Source organism: Amia ocellicauda, chromosome 16, assembly GCF_036373705.1.
Source record: "Amia ocellicauda isolate fAmiCal2 chromosome 16, fAmiCal2.hap1, whole genome shotgun sequence".
In the NCBI taxonomy this organism is placed as follows: Eukaryota; Metazoa; Chordata; class Actinopteri; order Amiiformes; family Amiidae; genus Amia; species Amia ocellicauda.
In genome coordinates, this window is record NC_089865.1 from 28,661,287 (window position 1) to 28,682,432 (window position 21,146).

General features: G+C 42.0%; 3 non-coding genes across 3 annotated transcripts; 1 reads left to right on the forward strand and 2 right to left on the reverse strand.

Annotated features, from left to right (window-relative positions):
* Positions 1-719: 719 nt before the first annotated feature.
* trnap-ugg (transfer RNA proline (anticodon UGG)) lies at positions 720-791 on the forward strand. The gene has a single exon. It is a non-coding gene; the product is annotated as a tRNA-Pro (tRNA).
* Positions 792-17,749: 16,958 nt separating this feature from the next.
* On the reverse strand, positions 17,750-17,821 carry trnag-ucc (transfer RNA glycine (anticodon UCC)). The gene has a single exon. It is a non-coding gene; the product is annotated as a tRNA-Gly (tRNA).
* Positions 17,822-18,015: 194 nt separating this feature from the next.
* On the reverse strand, positions 18,016-18,086 carry trnag-ccc (transfer RNA glycine (anticodon CCC)). Its single transcript has one exon. It is a non-coding gene; the product is annotated as a tRNA-Gly (tRNA).
* Positions 18,087-21,146: the final 3,060 nt, after the last annotated feature.

The following is a 21,146-nucleotide window of genomic DNA, read 5'->3' on the forward strand; positions in this document are numbered from 1 at the left end:
CGAGGTTACTAAAGACGTAGACATATCCTCGCCACCCCCACTTGCTCAAAAAGCTCCAGACCGACATAACCAGTTTGAAACTGCTTTGGCCCTGTTGAAGAGACAGCCTCGCGGATCTCGCTTATGTAGAAGTATGTATATTACTACAGAAGCGGGAGGGCTTTAATAGAAATCTTTTGGAGCTTCACTCGCGTAGGGAAAAATAGCTATTCTACTAAATAAATCGGGAGGACTTAAATACAACTCTTTTGGAGCTTCACTAACTTAGGGAAAAATATCTATGTTTTCTAAAAAATCTGAAGGGTATACATAGTGCTCTTTTGGAGCTTCACACGTACAGAGAAAAATAGCTATTTTACTAAAGAATTAGTGTGGCTTGAAAACAAATCTTGTGCAGGGTTAGAAAAACAATTGAAGAACCCCACCACCCTGCACATTCCCTCGGAATCCATCAATATGGTAATTATTCTGTGATGCGGTACAAGCACCCCCCACCCCATAGGAAGGACCCCCACCCCCTAGGAAGGGCCCCCCCCCAAGATCAACTCAAGTTCAGGTCAAAGGTCAAATCCCCCGCAGCCCCCCCTTTCGAAAAAGTGCCTTATATTACTACTCATGTTCTCTGGTGTCCAGCTCTGTTTTGGTTTTCGGTGCCTTTCTGCGCGCCGCTCTCGGCCAGGGTATTTTCAACTCCTGAGAGGTCTGGACAGGCTCCCCATGGCTCATTGGTCTAGGGGTATGATTCTTGCTTTGGGTGCGAGAGGTCCCGGGTTCAACTCCCGGATGAGCCCGTCTGGCCTGCCTCTTCTCTGTTTTGCGGTCCCTGGACAGGTCGCTCTCTGTGGGAGCCTGGGTCCTCTGCGTAAATGCAGGGCTTTTGACCCCAGATGCTGTTGCCAGTGTTTTCTTCTCTTTGAAACAAATGCGTATTATAGAAGGTTTTTGTTGTTGTTGTTGTTGTTGAGGAGGAGGAGCACATGTAGTGTATTTTGGAGGAGAGGGAAGAAATGTGGTTTTCCGGCTTGCTATGGAGACCTTTGCTGAACGTGTACAGCTGAGCTGCACCAAAGGAGAGGCATTCTTTTGAGTTGTTTGTGGTCCTGCTGGACCATGCTCTCTGTGCTGTCTCACTGGGGGAGCGGTTACCGTTCTGGATAGACACGTCAGCACCACAGTCCATGGTATTTGTCAAAGAGCGTAGGTTTCCCAGTCTGCCTCAAGCAGGTACGCCCTTGCCAGAGAGGACTTGTAACATCAATTTTTCAGTTGGCTCGTTGGTTTAGGGTTTGATTCTCACTTAGCGTGCGAGAGGTCCCGGGTTCAACTCCTGGACGAGCCCCAGGGCGCGAAGCTGTGTGGTGTCGTGGCTGGTAACAGGAGTCTAATTGGGGTTGTTTCCCTCTCTCCCTCTTAGTGAGGTAGAACAGCTATTTGGATTTGACCTTTGACTTGAACTCAGGGGGCCTCTCCTGAACTTGAGTTGAAGTCAGGGGGTGGGGGGTGCTTGTACCACATCACAGAATAATTACCATATTGATTGATTCCGAAGGAATGTGCAGGGTGGTGGGGGTCTTCAATTGTTTTTCAAGCCCTCTAAAAGATTTGTCTTTAAGCTGACTGACTGATTATTTAGTAAAACAGCTATTTTTCTCTATACGTGTGAAGCTGCAAAAGAGCGCTATGTAAACCCTTCAGATTCTTTGGAAAACATAGATATTTTTCCCTATGCTAGTGAAGCAATGTAAAGATTGAATAAATACAATTATGAAGTTTTAAAGGTGTATGTGTGTGTGTTCACAACACCCGGTGATGTAAAAGCAATGTAACGTTACTAAGTTAAGAAATCCTTAAATATAGAAGAGTTATAGAATATATATGTAATATAAGAAGCATAGACTATATATGTAGAAACTGGGACATTTCAATACAACTCAATAAAAGCAGCATTTGTAATAATATTAGTAATCAAACATCAAATTATTATGTAATATAAACCATTCATGCATTAAGATTAAGTAAATACACTCAATACGATCTCAGCACATCGTGTGTGTGTGTGTGTGTGTACATTTGCATGCGTGCGTGTGTGTACATTTGCGTGCGTGCGTGTGTGAGTGTGAGTGTGTGTGTGTGGGTTTACATATAAACCGAGTGCAGGCTGGAACGCTAATCTCAAGGGCTCAGATTCTGATGAGAACAAGCTGTTATCTAGCCGCTTGTATTTAAAAAAAAAAAAAAAAAAAAGTTTAACTTAACACAATAATGTGATAAAGAATCCTACCCGAAACGATGTTGGAACCTGTAACTATAAGGCTATCAAAATATAAGTTATTCTTAACCATTAGGCTGAATGAAGATATAAAAACATGATATCAAATTAAAGAATGATGGTTACCACAAAACATTTAGGAATCTGGAGGTACATACAGCCGTTATGTGTTAAAGTTTGCGGGGATTGCGGTGGTCATCAGCGCGTTCACGCGCACAGCGCGGTGTTTAAATGCGGGTTTGCGGCGGAGATTCAGTCCATTTGGTCAACACGCTGCCTGCACGGTCCACACAAAGAGACATCAGGATGCCCGGCCACGACCATGCGGAGCGGACACTAAACTTCTCAAACTTTGATGGTAAGTATAATTCAATTAATCAAGAAATATAATTGCGAAGTGTTTAGATATCCATACACTAGTTCAGAAAGATTAAAAATATGCTACATTTACATACGTATTTAAGAAATCTAATATTTGAAATGTTTTAAATATATTTGAATTGTATTTAAACGTTTAAATTCTGTTTATAGGAAACGCAGATTTTCAAACATCTCAAGAGCCTTTTACACTAGGTACAATTATTTATTGATATATTTTTTAATTTTTATAAATAATAGGCACAGCGCGATGTTTCTAACAAACACCCGTGTATCTGCAGGATTACCGAGCGCCCCGTACAATGTGCTCGATTTCTACACGAGCGAATCAATGAACACGGGTAAGACTCATTTAATAATGTATCGACCGTATTAATTATACGCGTTATGATCCTATGTACATTTTATTTTCATATAACCATATTTACTTTCAGATTTGTTCCCGACATTAGATGACGAGTGACCCAGCACGTCAAACGCTGAGCCGCGTAGGTTATCCTTTCCAATTCATACATGTAATAAATATCTCGCCAGGATGTGTGATGTTAAATTATGGATCTATACGGGCGGATTTTTATATTATTTTGTGTTTTTATCAGAGGATCTATCCAGACCGACCTGTGTCAAAATATTTACGGAAAATAACGCGTTCCGAGGGTGAGTGAGACCTTTATTCCATCACTCCGAGAGATGGAGCCGTGGTTATATTGTACACAGTGTGCACAATGGCTCTATTGTTTGGCGCTGACCGGGCGTGCTGTGCTGAGGGCCTGCGCCGAGCCATCTGAGCAGAATGATGCGCACGCAGTCTGGCCCCGAGGCATCCTGGGATCTGTACTGTTTAAAGGATTGTAGTAGTCTACGTTTGAAAGTGAAAGTAACCTGGCTGCAGCGCCCAGACTAACCTAGGTTATTAACTTATGTTTATACATGTCTCCGTTTTAAGACACCGAAAGTGATGATGATGAGCTTGAATCAGGAACGCCGGATCTAAGAAGACGTCTGCATTTAAACGGTCTGTTTGCATCGTTTATACGCTTTTACAACCAAGTATTTAAAACTATTATTTATGAAACGATAATATTGTCCGGGTTCTTGTCATTTTACAATGTACTTACTTAGACCGTTATTATTAATGTTTTCGTAGCACACGCTTTATTGAGACAATTATTAACGTTGTCTATTATTGTAATACAACATTCTAGATGTAGTTATTCTTTAAACATTTTTTTATATATTTTATTATGAATGGTCTATAATAATCTGAGCACTATTGTATTAATAAGAGTAAGAATAGTTCATTTAAAAGCTATAGGTTTACATAAATCGAATTATGATAATAATGTATTGTTTGTTTAAGGATGTTATTTATGTTATGATTATTATTGTTATGTATTATTATTATTATTATTATTATTATTTTATTATTATTATTATTATTATTATTATTAATTTTATTATTATTTATTTATTATTATTATTATTTTTATCATTATTATTATTATTATTTTTTTTTTATTTTTTTGTGTTACCGTCTGTGATTAAACGTATCCGTTCTCATGTGTTTCAGGTTCATCGGAGTCTATTTCAGACAGTTCATTACTGCGGCTGGCTACTACAAATGGTTGATTCCTTAGAACACCTACCCCTTCCGAACGCAAACAATTTAACAAAACAACCCCAACTTATTACTAGTCCTGCTCCAACAGAAAACGTTTTTGAGTATGCATCTAACCACATTGTAAATGACAATTGTGTTGACACTTTTGAAGGTCTTCAGCATGCTTTAAACAATGTACAACAAAGGGGTTGTGGCGGAGGTCAGAACAGTGAAGCTGCAGGTGTTGACAATGGGTTTAGTCGCGAGCTTAGCGATGTTCAAAATATCAACAATGAGGCTGAAGATGTTCGGGGGAGTAACCATAGATCAAATGCTGGTGATGGTGGGGATTGCCATAATATCGATGTTGATAATAATGATGGGGGTGTAGAGCACGTAGACAGACCAAACTTCGGTAATTTTGAAATTGTTCACAGATTTAGCTTTGCAGAATTATTCAACTGCGACAATTATGCAGAGATATTTGTTACAATGCATGATATTATACAAAATATGCTTGACCGAATTACCAAACGTGTTAGACCCCAGGATGTGGTGCAGTTGGAGCTGAGAGCGGATTCATTATTTAGCAGTGTTTTTACCATAATGAGAGGTGATGAGTTAGATGTTGAGGCTTTTCTATCTAAAATTTAAAACCTGCTTCAGAGTCAAGTCTTCATCCTGGCCGATGAAAGTCTGGTCTTGGTCATTAACGTTGTTCGTAACCCTGAGGGTGGTGTTCGTAGGAGATTGTCAAGTTGTCTCAAGACTGAAATAATTCATAAGAAACTCGGGCAAATAGTGAATGAGGGTAATACAAATAACAAAACATGCTTTGCGTATAGTATAGTACGCCTGCTCAAACCTAATATAGTTGCAGAGCAGGTTTTGCATGATGCTCTGCAAATGCATCAGGCAGCGGGTCTATCGGAACAGGAGATGGTGACTTTCTCAGATAACCACAAATTTGAGGAGGTGGCGGATGTTAAGATCATAGTCTGGTACCATTGTGTGATAAATGATGTATTTGACACATTTCAAACTCACTCAGAGTTTAACCCCCACACATTGTTTCTTTTCCTTCACGAAAATCATTACTACGGTATTAGAAATTTGAAGGCTTTTCTGGGTTGTTGGTACGTCTGTGATTTTTGCTACAAGGGTTTTAACGATAGGAAGAACCATCAATGCGCCGGGTACTGTAATGTGTGTTACCATCAGCAATGTCGAAAGGGTGAAGCTCCCACAGTGCGGTGTAAGGATTGTTTAAGGATCTGTCGGTCCGCTTTCAGTTTTTCCGAACACAAAATACCTAGAGGGGGTACGGGTCAAAGCATCAGCCCTTGCGATAAAACAAAATTCTGTCTCCAGTGTTATAGACAGTTCACCTATAAAGAGGATAAACCCCACAAGTGTGCCGCTCTGAGGTGTCATCTCTGTAACGCCGACTTAACACCCGAGACGGAACACCAATGTTTCATACAGTCTGTTAAACTGGCACCCCTTCATAACAAGTATGTCTTTTATGACTTTGAGTGTAGGCAGGAAGGAGGCATTCATATAGCGAATTATATTCACTGTATAGACATGTTGGATCGCGAGTGGGCTGCGGCTGGTGAGTCATGTGTTGAGGGTTTCCTTCAAAAATACCGCTGTCCAAAGTATCGAGATTACACATTCATAGCTCATAATGCTAGGGGGTATGACTCTTATATATTGATAAAATATTTGGTGGAAAGCAGTGTAACCCCCGACATCATAGCGCAGGGGTGTAAAATAATGTGTTTCACAGACCATGATTTCAACCAGCGTTACATAGACTCGCTCAACTTCTTACCCATGAAACTGAGCGCTTTACCTAAAGCGTTGTGGTTTGAAACGCGAGAAAAGGGCTGGTTCTGCCACTTTTTGAACACGGTCGAAACACAGAATTATAGAGGCGTCTACCCGGCACCCAGTTATTATGGGGTTGAATCCATGATGACTCGGGAAAGGCAGGACTTCTTCAACTGGTATGACATGGTTAAGGATGGCATTTTTGATTTCAGAAAGGACATGGCCGCCTATTGTAGAAATGATGTGTTGATCCTTAAAGAATCATGTGTTAGGTTCAGGCATGAAGTCATTAAGACAGCGGGTCTTGACCCTTTACAGTGTACGACAATAGCTTCTCTCTGTATGAAAATGTTTCGAGCCAATTTCTTGCAGAAAAACACCATCGCCATTATAACGCCGGACAATTACAGATGCCTTCAAAAGAGTTTTTCTACGGCCTCCATCCAATGGTTGGAATACATGTCTGACAATCATAACATCTTGATCAGACACGCTTTGAATTATGGGGAGGTTAGAATGGGTCCCTACTTTCTGGATGGTTTTTCAGAGGAAAATGGGATTCGTACAGCTTATGAGTTTGCCGGTTGTATTTATATTGTATTTTCCCCGTAGGACACCCCACCATAATTTATCGTGACTTTCTCGATCTCCAGCAATACTTTGGCTTAATCAAGGTCACGATGTATCCACCCAGGGGGCTTTTCTTGCCAGTTTTGCCTTATAGAGCTTCGGGAAAATTGATGTTTCCGCTATGTAGAACGTGCGTTGAAACTGAAAACCAGACGGTGGAGTGTCCGCATGAGGATGATGAGAGGTCATTGACAGGGGTGTGGTGCAGCGTGGAGCTTAATAAAGTGATTGTGAAAGGATACAGAGTCGGTAAAGTGTATGAGGTCTGGCATTTCTCTGAAAAATCTGACACGCTTTTTGTCGATTACATCATGACACACCTTAAAGGGAAGCAGGAGGCTTCCGGTTACCCTTCATGGTGTATTGATGAAACCAGTAAAGAGAGCTATATTCAGAAATATCTTGAAAAAGAGGGAATCAGGTTGGATACGAGCAACATAACTGTAAACCCAGCAAAGAGACAGATATCAAAACTGATTCTAAATAGTCTGTGGGGTAAATTTGGAGAGCGGTCTAGTAGAATAAACACTACCTTGATTAAAGATCCGCCGCAGTTTCTTCAATTTCTGTTTTCCAAAGAGCATGATGTGTCACACTTTAGCTTTGTAACTGACAGAGTAGCTCAGGTTCAGTGGCGACGACCTCAAGATTTCCCGACCAAGCCGGGGAATGTCAACGTTTTTATAGCTGTTTTTACAACAGCTTATGCTAGATTAGAATTGTATAGTTTAATGGAGCGTCTGCAGGAGCGATCTTTATATCATGACACGGACTCTGTAGTCTTGGTCAGCAGACTGGGTGATTGGATGCCACATCGTAGAGTTTGTTTCTGGGGGTCCAAAGACATACGCTTATAAAACAGCTTCAGGAAAGAGCTGTATGAAGGTGAAAGGTATAACTTTGAATCACACTCACAAGAAACTGATCAATATCAAGTCTCTAATGACTTTGGTTCAAAATTACGTTGCAGGCCTAGATCAAGGAATTCAACCTCAAGAGGTGATTACTTCCGGAAATCAGATCGTCCGAAATAATAAGGTGTACATTCTCGAAAACAGGCCACTACAGAAAAGGTTTCGGGTAGTGTACAACAAAAGAGTTATTTTGCCCGACTATAATACGCTACCCTATGCATATTGACGGGGTATTCGATAACAGACTTCAACACCCCTTTTCATGTATTATATCGGGTCCTTCCAATTCTGGTAAAAGTTTTTTTCTTAAAAGGCTTTTAGAGAATTCTGAAACGGCTATAACACAAACTCTCGATAACATAGTTTGGTGTTACTCATGTTGGCAACCTCTGTACGATGAGCTAATGGTTAAAATTAAAAATCTTAAATTTGTGGAAGGTGTCCCCACATCGCTTTGTGACGATGATTTGTTACCCAGTGACAAATGCAATTTAATGGTGATAGACGATCTCATGGAAACGGCTAGTGACAATAGCGAAGTGGAGAAAGCTTTTACAAAATATACACACCATAGAAATTTGAGCATCATCTATCTAGTAAAAAGAGTCGAACGATCAATTTAAATGCTAATTATATTATTCTTTTCAAAAATCCTAGAGATAAGTTGCAGGTGAACACTTTGGCCCGGCAAATGTACCCCAGACAATGTAAATTCTTTTTGGAATTGTTCGAAGACACGACTAAAAACACTTACGGATACTTGGTAGTGGATTTAAAAGCGCAAACTCCCATAGACTATCGACTCAGAGCGGGTTTGCTGCCCCCAGATTGGCCTGTAGTCTACGTGCTAAAGAGAAGAAAAAAAAAATAGAATGTCGGCTAGGATAAGAAGAAACCTACCGCTTTTAAAAATATTATATGAGGGTAATCCTCATCAGAGGAAAGCTGTGTTGTTGGCCGCCCCTTCTGATCTGATAGAAACTTTATGTGAAATCGCCTTAAACGTTCTACGGGGCAATATATCTTTTACAGCTTTTCAACTGGGTGAACTAAAACAACAAAAGTCTGTTATAAAGATCCTCACTAACAAGAAGTTATCCATTAAAAAGAAGAGAAAGACTTTGGTGGTTTTATCGGACCCCTCTTGAGCATAGCCTTGCCTTTCTTATCCAACCTTCTAGCTTCCAGAGATATCTGAGTATCGTTAAACAGGGTGCAAAAAGCCAGAGTACTCTAACTTTAATGTTGCCTTCGGAGAAAGAGCAGCTTTCTGAAAGTAGTGCGGTTATTGAAATAGAAGAAGAACACCCTGTACAGGCAGATGTGGTTTTATCAGATGTATTGAAAAGCATGCCTGTAAGAAGTCAAAGAAATGCAAAATATATTCTACATAAAATGTTTAACACACCTCGGGTGACCTCCTGGAATAACCAAGGTGAATTTTTTAAAGGTCGGGTGATTAAAGGATCGCACATGTTTGATTTGATCAAGAATTTAACGAGTTCTAATAAGATTCTGGATAGTAGGAGGCCTACGGGGTGGAGAGATTTCCTCCAAGCTTTGGCGTGTCTGAACATGCCTCAATCAACAATCCCTAACCAAACCACCCATAACAAAATCTGCCTCTATAAGGCCGGTGAGAGTGATTGGGTTGAACAGACAGAAAAGAATGAAACCTGCATCAAAACATAGATGGACACCTTATTAAGGGTATAAATGTGTACTTGCAGTTGGAAAGGGGAAAAGCAAAGTCTTTGTATTTAACGTTAGATACTTTTATTATGTTGTATATCCATATTTTGACATGTATTACACAATTTTTACAACATGATATAGTCTTATTCTGTAATGTTTTTTTTTTACATTTTATAATGTAATGATTATATCGGATTATGTCAAATAAAAATGCTTTTGTATTAAAGCTTTTCTTTTCTTTAACACGCATGACATTTTTAAAAATCTTTACAAGAACAGACATTCTGTATACATGTTTAGGTGTAGTGTTATTTTGGGTGTGTTTTGATAAGAGCATTTTAGCTCTGAACTGAAGCACTGATCTAAAGAAGACCTCTCCCCCCATTAGACCCGAACCCTCCTGATTATCGTTGTTGTTGGATCTTGCCATAGCGCTGCTGATCACATCGCTTACGATGTGTTTGGCGGCTGATTTAAGATGCGGTTTCGCTATATCAAAACCTCACCTGAGAAGAGGCATAGCCATCCTGAAAAGTCCTCGAAAGAGTCAACCTATTCCGCTCCCATACATCACATTAGCCCCAGCGAACCCTGGCAAACCGTTACCGGCCTGCATTTTGTAATAGTTGACATAGTCTTTAGGATCGACATAACCCCTCATGATAGTCATTTTAGCCGTGTACACAATGTTTCACAGGTCGAAAATGTAGTTTGCTTATAACTTTACCAAAATGGAAGGGTATGTCAATATTCTGATCTGATTTCACTTCAATCGTAATACTGTCAAAATGAGTCTTGGAGACAGGTACGTAGTATGGCTTGTCATAAGTAATTGTGACCACATCGTTGTTTTTACCCTTAATATGTACATTTCATAAAAGGGGGACGTAACTATCCCCCACCCTCTGGTGTGAAATTATGTCCGTGTAAATATAAAGGGTGTAAAATCCTGAGCGGATATCCGCGGGGTATGGAGCTATTCTATCCTTAAATTCATCCTCCTTGTTGGTGTAAAACCCTAAAATCTGGCATAGGTTACCGCTGGTTTTAATTCTTATCGTAGATGCGGACTCCATGTAAACTTTATTTTTAATCGAACTGTAATGTATTCTGACAGGTTGTTTCCCTCCAGAGATCTGTTTGTTCATCTCTTCTAATAATTTTTCAATATTTTCATAATAACCATCTTGTAATGTGAAGGACCACTGTTTTTTTAATTCCGACGTCCAAAATTGAAAAGACCAAGTCTTCATCGCGTACTACAGCCCAAGTGTGGGGGTACTGTATTTCCGACAACCCCACCTCCCAGGGCCCCCACAGTTCTATAGGTTTTACAAATTTGACCGTAAAACTAGAAATGGTGTTGTTAGGATAAATGTTGAGGGACGCGTTACTAGGCAGCATCACATAGAATCCTCCCTCTTCCATCTTCATGACCCATAATGAAAGATCCTCCATGAGCTTTCACTTGTATACCGGCCGTATATCCCACACCGCACTAGCCAAAACCCAGCTATTGAACTTTTCAGGCCACCCCGCCCATTTTACCAACACATATTTTTTCCTGTTTTCAGTTTTTTTCCCTAAAATCTTTTCTACTCTGAATACGTTATCATTCCCCACTACAATATTTTGTAACTCCTCCTCATAAAAAGTACCTTCTATAGACTCCCCGTAGTCTTTTTACCTGTACACAGGCGGGGTTCGAGCCACACGTTCGGTAATGGTGAAATATTCATCCGAAAAAGTTTGCTCATAACCTTTTACAAAGGGTCTCCGTAGCTTTGAAACTCTTACAACATCTCCTACTTTGAACTTGTAAACCTGTTTCTTTGAGGCTTTAAACGGACCATAGACATTTTTAAAGACCTTGAAAGAATGACTGTTATCCACCTCTACAGGTTTTATTTTAATATTTCTATGATAACTGTCGTTGTAAGCATTCACAAACTCTTGAACTCTATCGAGATACGTTTGAGTATTGTTAGCTGTGAAGTATCTCCACATTTTTGTCTTTATAGTTCTGTTAAATCTCTCCACAATCAAGGCCTTAAGCTCATTTCCTGTGGTGAAATGATGTATTTTGTGTCTTTTCAAAAGATTCTGGAATTCTCTATTGAGAAACTCTTTACCTTTATCAGACTGTAGTTTTTTAGGACAGCGCCCCTGCAAGAGTATATCTTTCAAGGCCTGCGTAACAACAACGCCGGTTTTCCTCAACACTCGCACCCACGCATATTTTGATAATATATCTATACACGTCAACATGAATGTGTACCCTTTATTATGTTTTGATAAATTTGACATATCTACTAGATGCACCTGCCATTGTGAATCTATGTCTGAAACATACACACGATTTCTTTTAAAGTTAATTCTATCCGGTTTATGTAGGGTGTAAGCATCTTGCGCAGACAACGACTCGGCCACACTTATCTTATCTGCCTTAATACCCTGCTCTGACAGCCCTCTCCGGAATCCCTTCCGACCCCCCAAACTCCCTACTTTGGCGGGGTTGTAGTACAAATCCTTCATCCTAGGAGCTTGTCGAGACATTCTGTAAAAGCACACTAAATTATTTAGAAAATGGCTCTTTTATTCATTTTTAAGCAATTGAGAAAAGTATAACACATACAGCAATTTTCCCCATTATTTAAACAAAAAGACATCAACTGATTGGTTACTTGCTCTATATCCACTACTACACCGGCTTTTATTTTATAAGTACACACAATGATTACATACATATATAAAACAATAATATGTGCTATTTTAAAAATAAACAACCATTCATTAAACATGACTTGTAAAAGATTATATAAATGTTGATGAAATGGTCTAACATCGTTCCTTGCAACAGCTATCATAGCCGACCAGTTTTCATACCCCTCAGTCTTTTTCACATCATCCATTAAATGCTCCAGGTTTGAAAGTTGAGCATCGTCGACAGTCAAAGCTGTAGAGAAAAAGTGCTCGTCGGCCACTTTCTTTTCCAATGCTTTGTACAATAGGGCCCTCAGATTTGTCGTGGTTTGTTGGCTACAAATCCGGTTACAGAATCAATCCAGAACATTCCCCATCTTCAGGTGCTTTCAGTTGCTTTCAGCCTCTGAGTCGGTTTCGAACAGATCAAATTCCTTCTCCTTGTACTCTGCTTTACTTTCTTTACGGAAGAAATATTCCTTCAGCTTGACGGAGGTTTTTCTGCTGCTCTCATCCAACTCGTCGAACAGCTGGTTGAGTTTCTCTCTGATGTACGGCTCCTTTTTCAGCTCCAACAAAATTTCATCTATAATTTTCTGGACCTGCACGGGACAGACATGCAGATGATGATAAGATAATGCTTTGACTAGTGCTTGTTTTAACTAAGGTTTGTTCAGTTTTTAGTAAATATCCTTGAAATAGAGATAGAAATAACATGTTTCTGGTTCAAACAGACAGCTGTGTCTCATCTGGCTAGGATGATTCACTTCACACCCCAGGCAGACTTCTTTCAGGGCTCGATCGATGAGAGCATTCAGTATATACACCAGGGCGTTCTTAATAATTCTACTTACTTCAGCGTTGACCTCTGGTCTAAAACCGTCGCCTTCGTCACGCCCCCCGGCAGGTTTGATGATCGTTGGTTTGCTCAGCGCTGGTTGAGGTGTTTCTAGAGCCATAGTACAGCTCTCCTGAGATGCCGCCACAAAAGCAGCGATGTTCGGGGTCTCTTGAGCCAGGGAGTCGGTGGTGTTAGTCGTTTCTTCCATTGAACAGCGGGCTGTTTCATCTTGAGGTAGTGGCGGGTAGCCGCGGTAAGAGCGCTCAGGCTGGTATAAAATGTCCGGATTGTAGGACCAAGGGAGGTCCTCGTTCGTAAGAGGGCTGTAGAGTCTCGTAACAGACCTGCTCTTTTAATGTAAACCAAGAGCAAGGGGGGTGGCTACTTTTTTACAATATTTTTACTACATCATGTATTAAATCACAGTTAGACGGTTGGGGGCATGGGGGCAATGTCGACAAAGTCATTGTCGATGTCTTTGGCAGCATGCAACCAACTCCCGCCAGATTTTTGCCCGTCCTCGCTGTTGAAATAAAGTGTCTTTTTAACAGAGTCAAACTCTACATATTTCCTCAAGACCTCAAAACCCTCATTAAATTATTTTATGACCGTTTTCATTTTCGACCAATCCTGGGTGTAGAAATCAATTTCAGCAACATATTAATTTTCATCCTCAGGATCCATAAAAATAGGTTCAGCATCGTAAAAAAAAAAGCTAATTTGTATGGCATAGCGTGTTTTCCTAAACACTATTCTGTTGTACCCTGTCATAGTTATAGTCATTACAGTTCTACTATGATTCACAGATAGAGCGCTTTCCCAGTCGTGACTTTCAAACATCAGAGGCAGCGGTGCAGTTTCACGATCCCTATTCCACTGTTTCAACGCCTCTAACGCTTTATCCACATCCCCTTGCCTTGTCCAGTCCTTTACATGCATCCAATCCTTGTAAGCGTACTCAATTCTGGTTAAAAAAGGCGTAGACATCTCCTCACCAGCTCTTAACTCAAAAAGCTCCAGACCGACATATCCCTTGTCCATTTTAAAGCGGTATCCACGCGTTGTCTCATCATCCTCCAGAACCCAGATTCGGTCGAGTCTCACATCCTAACGTGAAGGAACCCTAGCCCGGGTTTTCCTCTCGGGTGTTTTCTCGTGGATACAGTCGGACAAGCTGAAGACCCAGAATCACTTCACACGTGTAAAGAGAAAAATATCTATTTTACTAAAGAATCAGTCTGGCTTAAATACAAATCTTTTGGAGGACTTGAAAAAACAGTTGAATACCCCCCCCCCCACCCACTTGTACATTCCTCTGGTGTCCTGTTAGCTCCGCCCCCACATATTTAAATTCTTCAAACCAGACTCTAACGTGATAGACTATTCCTTCAGTGCCCTGTCAACTCCACCCCCAAATATACTAATTCTTCACCAATCTGAGGTTACTAAAGACGTAGACATATCCTCGCCACCCCCACTTGCTCAAAAAGCTCCAGAACGACATAACCCTTGTCCATATGAAAGAGAAGTAGAAGTATCTATGTTACTAAAGAATCGGGAGGGCTTTAATAGAACTCTTTTGGAGCTTCACTCGCGTAGGGAAAAATAGCTATTCTAATAAATAAATCGGGAGGACTTAAATACAACTCTTTTGGAGCTTCACTAGCTTAGGGAAAAATATCTATGTTTTCTAAAAAATCTGAAGGGTATACATAGTGCTCTTTTGGAGCTTCACACGTATAGAGAAAAATAGCTATTTTACTAAAGAATCAGTCTGGCTTAAAAACAAATCTTGTGCAGGGTTAGAAAAACAGTTGAAGAACCCCACCACCCTGCACATTCCCACGGAATCCATCAATATGGTAATTATTCTGTGACGTGGTACAAGCACCCCCCACCCCCTAGGAAGGACCCCCACCCCCTAGGAAGGCCCCCCCCCCAAGTTCAACTCAAGTTCAGGTCAAAGGTGAAATCCCCCGCAGCCCCCCTTCGAAAAAGTGCCTTATATTACTACTCATGTTCTCCGAGAGGAGAGGCATTCTTTTGAGTTGTTTGCGGTCCTGCTGGACCATGCTCTCCGTGCTGTCTCACTGGGGGAGCGGTTACCGTTCTAGATAGACACGTCAGCACCACAGTCCATGGTATTTGCCAAAGAGCGTAGGTTTCCAGGTCTGCCTCAAGCAGGTACGCCCTTGCCAAGGAGAAGTTGTGAAGCTGCTCCTTCAGTTGGCTCTTTGCCGTAGGGGTATGATTGTCACTTGTTGTTCTCTCCCTCAGAGGGAGGTAGAACAGCTATGTGCGGTGCCAGAGCTGCTGATAGCATGTTCTCCGGTGTCCCGCTCCGTTTTCGGTGCCTCGCTGCGCGCCGCTCTAGGCCAGGGTATTCTCAACTCTTTTGAGTTGTTTGGGGTCCTGCTGGACCATGCTCTCCGTGTTGTCTCACTGGGGGAGCGGTTACCGTTCTGGAAAGACACGTCAGCGTCACAGTCCATGGTATTAGTCAAAGAGCGTAGGTTTCCCGGTCTGCCTCAAGCAGGTACGCCCTTGCCAAGGAGAGGTTGTGAAGCCGCTCCTTCTGTTTTCTCGTTGGCGTAGGGATATGATTGTCGCTTGTTGTTCTCTCCCTGAGAGGGAGGTAGACCAGCTATGTGCGTTGCCAGAGCTGCTGATAGCATTTTCTCCGGTGTCCCGCTCCGTTTTGGTTTTCGGTGGCTTTCTGCGCTCCGCTCTCGGCCAGAATATTCTCAACTCTTGAGAGATCCAGTTGATTTTCAACTCCCAAGAGGTCCGAACAGGCTCCCTGTGGCTTGTTGGTTTAGGGTTATGATTCTCGCTTTGGGTGCGAGAGATCCTGGGTTCAACTCCCAGACAAGCATGTCTGGCCTGCCCGTTCTCAGTTCTGCGGTCCCTGGAAAGGTCGCTCTCTGTGGAAGCCTGGGTCCTCTGCGTAAATGTAGGGCTTTTTACCTCAGATGCTTCTTGCCAGTGTTTTCATTTCTTTGAAACAAATGCGTATTATACAAGGTTTTTGTGGTTGTTGTTGTTGTTGTTGTTGTTTTTGAGGAGGAGGAGCACATGTAGTGTATTGTGGAGGAGAGGGAAGAAATGTGTTTTTCCGGCTTGTTATGGAGACCTTTGCTGAACGTGTACACCTGAGCTGCACCGAAGGAGAGGCATTCTTCTGAGTTGTTTGCGGTCCTGCTGGACCATGCTCTCCGTGTTGTCTCACTGGGGGAGCGGTTACCGTTCTGGATAGACACGTCAGCACCACAGTCCATGGTATTTGTCAAAGAGCGAAGTTTTCCCAGTCTGCCTCAAGCAGGTACGCCCTTGCCAAGGAGAGGTTGTGAAGCCGCTCCTTCAGTTGGCTTGTTGTTCTCTCCCTCAGAGGGAGGTAGAACAGATATGTGCGGTGCCAGAGCTGCTTATAGCATGTTCTCCGGTGTCCCGCTCTGTTTTTGGTGCCATCGCTGCGAGTCCAATCTTGCTGCTTCTTGAATTCCTCAGCAAACACAGATGAAACGTTCAAACAATCTTTTCATTTTCATTCGATTCACTTTGCATTTTACAAAAGAGGCAAAATGTGGAAGTAACTGAACCAGCTTCAACCGGACATTGGGTCATGCGTGGGTTTAAAGTTACGACATGAAAATCAATGAAACGGACTTCCCAGTGCTTTGAGAGTGTAGAAATGACAGTTTGAGTATTTTTTTGGCAAGAGATACAAGGTTTGGGAGCAGCCTCTCGCCGGTGGGGATGTAGTTCAGTGGTAGAGTGCATGTATGAGGTACCCGCGTTCAATCCTTGGCATCTCCAGGCCGTCTTTTAAGTTAGGAAGTAGTGAAGAAATCGGTAGCCTGGGATTAATCACTCGTTCTCGTTTAGGGCTTATACGCACTCTGTGCCGTTATTCTCAGAGACATGTGTATGCATGCAAAGTGAAAAGTGAAAGAAACGACGAGATGGCAAGCACCCACAGCTGGTCCAATTGGAGTGCCCTCGAAAGGCTAGAGCATTTTGTTTTTGGCAACGTGAACCTCTCGAGCTTCATGTTGACGCACATACGATCTAAAACCCACGTCTTGTCCACGTCTGTAGGTGAAGTCATAGACAGACAATTGTCAAAGCTAGGGAATTATTGGGCACTGATGCCAGGTGTGATACCTATGAGGTACACGGACTAACAGCGAGCTATAGGCTCTGCTATGCTGAGTGATGCTTCGTGGATAGAGTGACTATCTCGCTAGTAGTAGTAGGGGTAATTGAAAGCATTCCAATTGGAGTGCCCTCGAAAGACTTGAGCGTTTTGTTTACGGCACCGTGAACCTCTCGAGCTTCATGTTGACGCACATACGATCTAAAACCCACGTCTCGTCCACGTCTGTAGGTGCAGTCATAGACAGACAGTTGTCAAAGCTAGGGAATTATTGGGCACTGATGCCAGGTGTGATACCTATGAGGTACACGGACTAACAGCGAGCTATAGGCTTTGCTATGCTGAGTGTTGCTTCGTGGATAGAGCGACTATCTTGCTAGTAGTAGTAATCAAAGCATTCCACTGCCTAACCCAACAGAACACACACAAACTTTGGACATCAACATACTTTGAACACCACTGTTTCACGGGCCATTCTTTTGGCATTAGACCTCGTGGCGCAACGGTAGTGCATCTGACTCCAGATCAGAAGGGTGCGTGTTCGCCCAACACTAGAGTTGCATTAAAAAGTACACAAGTGGCAACGTTAATTCTCAAAGCAACTAAATGTCACTGATTTTGCCAGACTCACACTTCTCATTAGGAACAAAGGGATCTACGTAGCCATGCACTTTGAACTATTGCTGCCACCTGTCCGCTGCGAATGTGCAACTAAAGGTATCTGTTTTGCGTTGGCCGGGAATCGAACCCGGATCAACTGCTTGGAAGGCAGCTATGCTTGCCACTATACCACCAACGCTACCGTTGATTGGTCAACCAAAGTCAAACTCCACATAAATGTGAAGTGCCAGAATGACATCATATTTCCATTTGGCAAAGCATAGATGTTTGCGAAAGCAACCGTTGGATGCACTATCCTGTTCATGCTATGCTGAGTGTTGCTTCGTGGATAGAGTGTGGGGAAAAAAGTGAGGGGAAACACAGCATGTCAGGTGCACCAGCCGGGAATCGAACCCGAGTCACAAGAATGGGAATCTTGTATGATACCACTACACCACTGGCACTGCTGCAAAGTAGTGATTTTCAGGCTTTCCACTGGAGTGACAGTGATTCCAAAACCTCCGTCTCCATCGCTGCGAGTCCAATCTTGCTGCATCTTGAATTCCTCAGCAACACAGTTGAAACGTTCAAACAATCTTTTCATTTTCATTCGATTCACTTTGCATTTTACAAAAGAAGCAAAATGTGGAAGTAACTGAACCAGCTTTATCCGGACATTGGGTCATGCGTGGGTTTAAAGTTACGACATGAAAATCAATGAAACGGACTTCCAAGTGCTTTGAGAGTGTAGAAATGACAGTTTGAGCCCCAGGGCGCGAAGCTGTGTGGTGTCGTGGCTGGCAGCAGGAGTCTTCTTGGGGTTGTTTCCCTCTCTCCCTCAGAGGGAGGTAGAACAGCTATGTGCGGTGCCAGAGCTGCTGATAGCATGTTCTCCGGTGTCCCGCTCTTTTTGGTTTTCGGTGCCTCGCTGCGAGCCGCTCTCGGCCAGGGTATTCTCAACTCTTTTGAGTTGTTTGCGGTCCTGCCGGACCATTCTCTCCCTGCTGTCTCACTCGGGGAGGGGTTACCGTTGTAGCGTTATGTTGGGAGTATTTTGATAAGAGCATTTGGGCTCTGAGCTGAAGCATTGATCTAAAGAAGACCTCTCCCCCCCAAAGTTATCAGATTTCCTTAGCTCATCAGCTTGCCACTGGTATGCGTCAAAGTGACAGTTTTCGGGAGGATGGCACCGAGAAGAGGCCAAATAGTTTGGAATCCTGCTATGAGATGTCTGGAGAAAGGGGCCTGTAGGTGATAAAAACTATTTGAAGTGGACGAGAGCCAAAATCCCGACATAGAGCTACGAACCCGGGCCAACCGGCATTTCCAAAAAAAGGCATGGATTGACATCAGTCATAAATCAAGCCCCCCTTCAATAGGACACTGGGGGCTGAAACCGAAATCCAATCTCAAAAACTCAAGAACCAATCACCTATTGATCTGACAGACTATAAAGAACAGCGCACGGCCTCTCTCTCTCTCTCTCTCTCACCTGAACCAGAAACTCGCTGCCACAGCTCAACCTGTAGCTCTGTTGCCGGAACCAGAAACCAACCAAGTCTTTGCCAGCAACAGAAGAGTTAAACTGGGAGAAGGAGATTGAGCCGTACGAAGAATTCTTTTAAAGGACTTTATCAAATTAAGAATTTTACAAACTGCGCATGCCCGCCTGTACCCACCTGATCAGTGGAGTTTTACAGCTGGACAATTGACTACGTCGACTGTATACGAAAGTGTTCAGTCATTTAAATAGCTATTGAGTCTTAAGAAACTTGACCCTTGGAACAAACAGGGACCTGCTTTCCTCAAAGACTTTGTCTTCAAGTAACTACAGTGGATACCCTGCTTTCAAAGAAGATTTTGTGCACAAACTTGGAGCCTTCAAACCAGTGGAAAATCTGTTTGGAAAAGACTCTACATTCGCGAAACCCCAACTTCAAGGTGCATCGACTGAGTGGAAGTTCTTGGACAAAGCTGACTGCCTTTGTTCCAACCACACGGACCTCGTGCCGTGTGCTGTTATCTGAGCCCGAAGCCAGAGAGGCCTCTCTGCAACGAAGTTCAGATAAGTTTAAGAGTTTGGAGTTTGTGATTCATGACATTTGAGAAATCAGTTAGAAATGTTAATCTGTGATTCATAACTCTAGAATGTGTAATACCATTTAGTTTTTTTTAATATAAATGTGTGTTGCATTAAACTGTTTTGTTGATAATTTTAGAAATAAAATCTGTCAACGCCGAGAAATATCTTCTCATTCCTGTTTAACTGTTTAGTCTGAAATTGACACAAGTTAATAGACATTAGATTATGGGTGACCCTGCCTATCCCTAATCATTGAATAATAATCAGTTAAGGGAAATTGTGGTAACAAGTAATGATAGGATCTTTCTCGGCACCTAAACGTAAATGAGACTGATATATATAGGGTATTTTTTTGAAAGGGGGGCTGTGGGGGATTTGACCTTTGACTTGAACTCAGGGGGCCTCTCCTAAAGGGGGGTTAAGGGTGATTTGACCTCTTGACCTTGAACTTGAGTTGAACTCAGGGGGTGGGGGGTGCTTGTACCACGTCACAGAATAATTACCATATTGATGGATTCCGAGGGAATGTGCAGGGTGGTAGGGGTCTTCAACTGTTTTTCAAGCCCTCTAAAAGATTTGTCTTTAAGCCAGACTGATTCTTTAGTAAAATAGCTATTTTTCTCTATATGTGTGAAGCTGCAAAAGAGCGCTATGTATACCCTTCAGATTGTTTAGAAAACATAGATATTTTTCCCTACGCTAGTGAAGCAATGTAAAGATTGAATAAATACAATTATGAAGTTTTAAAGGTGTGTGTGTGTGTGTGTTCACAACACCCGGTGATGTAAAAGCAATGTAACGTTACTAAGTTAAGAAATCCTTAAATATAGAAGAGTTATAGAATATATATGTTAAATAAGAAGCATAGACTATACATGTAAAAACTGGGACAATTTCAATACAACTCAATAAAAGCAGCATTTGTAATAATATTAGTAATCAAACATCAAATTATTATGTAATATAAACCATTCATGCATTAAGATTCAGTAAATACACTCAATGCGATCACAGCACATCCTGTGTGTGTGTGTGTGTGTGTGTGTGTGTGTGTGTGTGTGTGTGTGTGTGTGTGTGTGTGTGTGTGTGTGTGTGTGTTTACATATATACCGAGTGCAGGCTGGAACGCTAATCTCAAGGGCTCAGATTCTGATGAGAACAAGCTGTTATCTAGCCGCTTGTATTTAAAAAAAAAAAAAAAAAAAAAAAAGTTTTTGTGATAAAGAATCCTACCCGAAACGATGTTGGAAACCTGTAACTATAAGGCTATCAAAATATAAGTTATTCTTAACCATTAGGCTGTATGAAGATATAAAAACATGATAACAATTAAATTAACGAATGATGGTTACCACAAAACATTTAGGAATCTGGAGGTACATACAGCCGCTATGTGTTAAAGTTTGCGGGGATTGCGGTGGTCATCAGCGCGTTCACGCGC